This window comes from Pseudorasbora parva, chromosome 14 (assembly GCF_024679245.1).
Source record: "Pseudorasbora parva isolate DD20220531a chromosome 14, ASM2467924v1, whole genome shotgun sequence".
Classification (NCBI taxonomy): domain Eukaryota; kingdom Metazoa; phylum Chordata; class Actinopteri; order Cypriniformes; family Gobionidae; genus Pseudorasbora; species Pseudorasbora parva.
In genome coordinates this window covers 28,236,935-28,244,104 of record NC_090185.1, presented here as the reverse complement: position 1 = coordinate 28,244,104, position 7,170 = coordinate 28,236,935, and positions in this window count along the sequence as shown.

Below are 7,170 nucleotides of genomic sequence, written 5' to 3'. Positions count from 1 at the left end.
CAGTGGCCCACTGCTTCTCATTGAGGTTTCAGACTTTACATGGGGAGTTGGATAAAAGTGGAATGCGAAACTTGGGTCATTGCGCATGTATGCTTCCTTGCATACAAAGTCTGTGAAAAATGTGAATGGAGGAAATGGTACCTGGAACTGAAGCTTGTATTGGGACCCTTGGGACATCCACTTCTCTTGGAGGTTATGAGGAAGTTTGTTAACAATAGGTGCCACGCCCCGTGCTGTGTCTAGGAAAGAGAGCCCAGGTAAGTAGCCTCCTAGCTTTGCTGACTCCACTTCTTTGAGGAGATCTGCAAGTTCTCTTAACTTTAGGGGTTCTTTATTGCTGATTTTAGGTAAACTGTCCAGTTTATCAAAGAGCGTTTTCTCAATTATTTCAACACTACCAAAGCTTTCTTCAAGACGAGACCATGCCATTCTACAGCCGGCTGCTGGATCTGTGACATGAACAGCTCTCACTCTTTTAACTTGTTCTGAAGACTGCGGTCCTAGCCACCTTGTCAGAAGATCAAGCTCCTCGCTGGGGGTGAGTGATAGCCCTTCTAGTGCATTAATAAATGATGACTTCCAGGCTAAGTAATTTTCCGGGCGATCGTCAAATTTACTAAGCCCTGCGTTCACAAGCTCACGACGCACCAGGTATCTGGCTATTTCACTCATACCTGCATGGTCTGTGGAAGGTGGTTGTTGCATTGAACTGAGATAAGTCATCTGAGGTTGGCTCACTTTCTCTGAAACTGGAATTTGCCCGTAGGATTTATGAGAGTGCGATTTGTATAGCAGGTTAACAGGAGTGTGCTGAGAAAATGATAGCTGTGCACTGTGCCTTTTAGGTTGACTTACTGGTAATGGTCTAGGAGTTGAGATGTTCAGTCTGTCAACGTCTTGTGTGACATGGCTTGTGGCAGCCATGGTAGGCAGTGTAGGCTGTATCATGAACTGTTCATGATCAGGGGAGTCAGGCTCTGCTTTAACATGAGGGAGACGGTGAAAACTTGATCCAGAAAGACTGTCCACATAGTCCTTTGTACGCTTTTCAATAGTCTCCTGTGGAAATGCTGTGACGTCAGTTGCCATATTAATTTCTCCTGAATCGATCTCAGCTGCAGCTGCTTCAAAAATCTCAGCCTCTGCTGCTGCTGCTGCAAACTCCTTTTTATGCTGTAGTGATAACAGTTCAGATTCCAGTTTAGCCTTTTCTAGTAGTACCTCAGCCTCTCTTTCTACAAAGGTTGTACGCGCTCTCACTGCTTCTACTTTAGCTCGTGCTCTGGTTGCCGCCATACTCGCTGTGGATGATCTTGAGCTTTTGGAAGATGCAGATATCATCAATCTGGTTTCCAGTTGACTGAGTGAGACATGAGATGTGGCCAGCTGTTGCTCTTCAGCTTTCTCTTTGACATCCATCTTGAGTTGTGATGGGTGGAATAACTGAATAGCTGTTCTTTTCAGAAGTGTTGTGTTCTGCCTGTCGTGATGGTGCTTTTTCACTATTCTGTCCTCTGCATGCGTGTATGTTGGGCATGCATATACAGATAGCTAAACATTTTGAAGTGATGAAGATGCCTCAATGACCACACAGATGAAGAAGTAAATTTGTGTCTTTACTTGACTTTGTTGAGTGCAATCATGTTGTTTCTCTCATCTCTGTTACATTATTTTTTGTGAAACTGAAAAAGAAATACAAATATGCTTACTTAAATATAAATAAACAATACAATGACTCATTAATACAATGTTTACATTACCATCGGTAAATTACAGTAGTCATTACGTGATCGCGTGGCGATCTTTTGAAATGTCTGAATAACGCACGTGGAACCGATAACATGCTTCTAATATATACATCATAACAAGATATAGACCCAAAATACATAAATTAAGAATAATAAATGAAACTTACAAGCAAAGCTTCTCCAAGGCGTTAAACAACAACAACAGAAAACAGCTGAAAGACGCAGGCGATCTCTCTGATGTGCAGAACGGCTGATATGGCTGCAGAGTTTTCCGTGATTGTCTCTATGCAGCATAACAAATAAAGTTTTTTCAAAGGGAGGTAGTTTAAATAAACCTTTGTAAAGCGCCATCTAGCGGAGAGGAATTAACATTCGACAAGACGTAATAATGAGAAATGTATCTTTATTGTACAGTAGAGTTTAGAGATGTCTCAGTGTAATAATAATAATACTAACACTAATGTAATAATTATAAACTATTAAAAACATTTTTTTTATAGCTAATATATCAAACATTTTCTTCCATGTTTTAATTTTAACAGTATAAAGCTCAGTTGTGCAGCTTTGTTCGACAAAAAGTTATACAAAAATTATCTTTTGATTACCAGAAAATACACAACACTAGCCTGACAAGGCAGACCCACATCAAGATGTTTGGTCTGGAAACTCACCATAGACAGGGCTCAATCCGAGAGGTGGGATAAACGGTTGTCTTTCAAACTCCCTCTGCACGCGATAGGATAGCGCTACACCAACCAGAGCAACGAAGGTGAAGCAGAGCTTGTTGACACATTAAACATTCACCGTATCCGGTCGGCTAAACTCCGAACACATCTTCCCTTTTTAAGAATGACTTCAGTGCCGTTCTTTGTTCTTTTCTCAGAGAAAAGCTTAACTCCCAAGTCTTCCAGAATCGCAGTCAAAGCTGATTCGAAAGACCACCGTTCACCAGTTTCTGTGTTTACTAGAAGCACGCAAACAACTCGGCCGTCGTCATTATGGCCCCGCCCACCGACTCTATACACGATGTGGTTGGCCCGTTCAGAGTGAGGGGAATACAGCTCAGAAGGGTATTGAGAGTTCCTAGACGACACTTGCGGGCAGATTAAATTAGCTGCTGCTAGGGTGCATCTAGATTTCTAGGCTAACACGAGGCTTGCCAAAAGATGCATCCAAAGGTGCCTGTAAAGGTGTTTGAAGAGAGCATTGCAGACACATTGAAGTACGCTCCTCATCGTGATTCAAGGGTGAGTAACATTCCAGAATTATGAATTATGGCATATTTTCTTAACCCTTTATATATTTTTTTGTACAAACATTTGAGAGGTTTGGGACAGGTGTAATGTGTTTTTTTCACTCTGAGAAAATACATTTACATTTATTAATTTAGCAGATGCTTTTATCCAAAGCGACTTAACAGGAAGCGATCCGTCATGAAGAGGCGAAGTCACAAAAAGTGTCTGAAAAACTTGTTTTGGAGTAGCACAAGCTAGGGAATGGAGAAAAAAATGAAATAAATAAATATTATACATGTTGTTCCTTGCTTTTCCCCTTCTATCCCTTCATGCTGTATACGCCAAGCCCTGTTTAGTCCAATTGTTCTCAAAACCCTCCGGATTCTCGGGTTTTGCCTCCAAGAAGGCTTAGGTGATGGAACTAAAATGATATATATATAGAAAAGGTAGTCGATGTAAATAATGACAAATATAAACTACCTATCTTTTGCCTAAAATCATATTTTATGGTAAGGGAATTATTTTCTTTTAAGGTAAAAAATGCCCCAGGGAGTAAATATCACAAATATGCATATTTAAATAAGCTGATAGAACACTGATGAGAGTATTGTTTCAGAATAAATTATATTTACACCACAAGGCAAGGCAAGGCAAGTTTATATAGCACATTTCATACCCAATGGCAATTCAAAGTGCTTCACATAGAAATTAATTAAAATAGTGGTAACATTAAAAATAAATAAAATACAAAAAATCTATTTATTCCTGGACAAGTCAATTTTTTTGACCAAATTATTTGTCCAAAGGATAAGACCAGGGTTAACTTTAAAGAATTGTATTGACCATAATCGCTTCAGAAGACTTTTCTTTATGCTGCTATTCCTACTTTCAGTGGCAAATTAGTAGGCTCTACCTGCAAACTAGTCGCTTCTCGGTGAAATTCGCATGAATCAAAATATGTCATTTATGTGATCAGATGAGTTTTCTTTATGTGTGGGGGATGGTGGTGAAGTTGTTAAATACTATAATTTCCTGCAGACTGTATTGACATCACTCAAGTTGTAGATTTTTTGGTGCTCAGCGCGGCGTGTAGGCCTACGACATGAACCAATCACCTCCGCTTTACAGCACGAGAGAAATCATGAATGAACACAAGGCTGTCTGTGAGGGCTCGACATTAATCTTTGCCTGGGACAAAATGAAAGAGGGTTTTACTTTCCCGACCAGACAAATAAAATATTAAAATAACTAATTTGCAGATTTAAAAAATGTAAAAGCTAATACAACACTGAGGATAATATTGCTTCAGAATCATGTATACCACCAAAAACCCCCCATACATTGTACAGTACATTCAATTTGCTATATACTCTACCTGATAGGCCCAAAGTTAATCAATATCAAATCAAATTGTGAAATTTGTGACAATGCCCAGCGCTATAGTGTAAATGTTTTTTTAATTTGAAGCAAATGTTTCTTGTCAGAGTGCACAAAAATGCTTCTGTTACATGTTAAAACACAAAAAATTATTCTGGGAGGCAATGCCCCAGAGATCCCCCTAAAAATATTTAATTCGGAAACGTGTCACCTTATGTCACCTTATTCACATGTCAGTTTGCAGATATGATGAAGAACAGTTTAACTGGTTCAGAATTTTGATGCATATTACATTATTTCGTCTCAGTGATGGACGTTAACATTTTCAGGTGTAATCCTTTACAATGTGTTATTGAACCTTTCCATCATATAACATTTGTAGCTACAATTAAAACTTGTGTGATTTAATATTTATAGTACTCCAAGGACAGGGTTAATAACTTAAAGGTTACCTTTTATGGAGTGAAGTGTGTATTTCTTATACTCCTTTTATGGAGTAGCTACACTTTTATTATTAAGTGATTATAAAAATTAAACATTACCATCAGTAACATCAGTCAATGTGTTCACTTTACAGACGGAGCATGAAGAGACTGCACCACACTGCTAGTTTGGCACCCCCACACAGTTCCAGTTCAAGTTTTTAATAATTTTTAATGTTATTGCATGTTATTGTGATATTTGCTATATATTTGTGTTAAAAAAAATAAAGTTGAAATGTTCCAAATAAATGTTCTTTGAATGTTGTATTATTAATCAAATTTAGTTTGATTTAAAGAATATGATGCTAAACTTAACATTCCAGGAACATAAAGCTAACCTTAAGAGAATGTTCCAGGAACATAATGCTAACCTTATGAAAACGTTCCAGGAACATAATGCTAACCTTAAGAAAACGTTCCAGGAACATAATGCTAACCTTATGAAAACGTTCCAGGAACATAATGCTAACCTTATGAAAACGTTCCAGGAACATAAAGCTAACCTTATGAAAACGTTCCAGGAACATAAAGCTAACCTTATGAAAACGTTCCGGGAACATAATGCTAACCTTATGAAAATGTTCCAGGAACATAAAGCTAACCTTATGAAAACGTTCCGGGAACATAATGCTAACCTTATGAAAATGTTCCAGGAACATAAAGCTAACCTTATGAAAACGTTCCAGGAACATAAAGCTAACCTTATGAAAACGTTCCAGGAACATAAAGCTAACCTTATGAAAACATTCCAGGAGCATAATGCTAACCTTATGAAAACGTTCCAGGAGCATAAAGCTAACCTTATGAAAACGTTCCAGGAGCATAAAGCTAACCTTATGAAAACGTTCCAGGAACATAAAGCTAACCTTATGAAAACGTTCCAGGAACATAAAGCTAACCTTATGAAAACGTTCCAGGAGCATAATGCTAACCTTATGAAAACGTTCCAGGAGCATAAAGCTAACCTTATGAAAACGTTCCAGGAGCATAAAGCTAACCTTATGAAAACGTTCCAGGAACAGAATGCTAACCTTATGAAAACGTTCCAGGAGCATAAAGCTAACCTTATGAAAACGTTCCAGGAACAGAATGCTAACCTTATGAAAACGTTCCAGGAACATAAAGCTAACCTTATGAAAACGTTCCAGAAACATAAAGCTAACCTTATGAAAACGTTCCAGGAACATAAAGCTAACCTTATGAAAACGTTCCAGAAACATAAAGCTAACCTTATGAAAACGTTCCAGGAACATAAAGCTAACCTTATGAAAACGTTCCAGGAACAGAATGCTAACCTTATGAAAACGTTCCAGGAACATAAAGCTAACCTTATGAAAACGTTCCAGAAACATAAAGCTAACTTTATCAAAACGTTATAGGAACGTTAGGCTACCCTTAAGAAAACTTTCCGGGAACATAATGCTAACCTTATGAAAACGTTCCGGGAACGTTATGCTAACCTTAAGAGAACGTTCTAGGAACATAATGCTAACCTTAAGAAAACGTTCTAGGAACGTTAGGCTAACCTTAAGAGAACATTCTAGGAACATAATGCTAACCTTAAGAAAACGTTCTAGGAAAGTTAGGCTAACCTTAAGAGAACGGTATAGCAACGTTAAGCAAACTGGACATTTCCACGTTTTTAGAACGTTTTAAATAACGTTCCCACAACCAAAGCAGAACGTTTGGAAAACGTTCTCAGAACGTTACTTTGTTAGCTGGGGTCAGTGCTAATTGAACTCAAACAGGTTGGGCGTGTAAAAACTTATTCTGTTGAATAAAAAATAAGTACCCAAACAGACTAGGCCCTACTTGAAAATAAGTCTTCCAGAGGAAACAAATCTTGAGATTATCGAACTCGAGTCCTAGTAAGCTAGGCTACTTAAAGCGATAGTTGTCATCAATTAGGCTAGGCTACCGTCGTGTCTTTTGTACAGAGACCATAAAGGGACGTGGTGATGGAATGACATTATATTTTTACAGATTTTTTATTTTATTTTTATGACGTGTCCCTTAAGGACCCCCCGTTTTAAAGTAAACATTCTTCGTCAAATTAAGCTTACCAATAAGTTTAATACCTATTTATGAATATATTATAGATTACAGTATCATATTTAATTTGCAAACTTCTATAGCCTATAAATTATTAACATGGCACAAACCTAGCTGAAAAACCTGTTTAACAATCTACTTCATGCCTTCTGTCCTCTGATTAGCTCTGAGTTCACACATTTTTATCAAGTTAAGTCTTTTTTTTTTTTTGCTGTGAACTCTTTAATGGTTTGTATAAAGTAAATGAAAGATAAACATCTATTTGTTTGAAGCAAC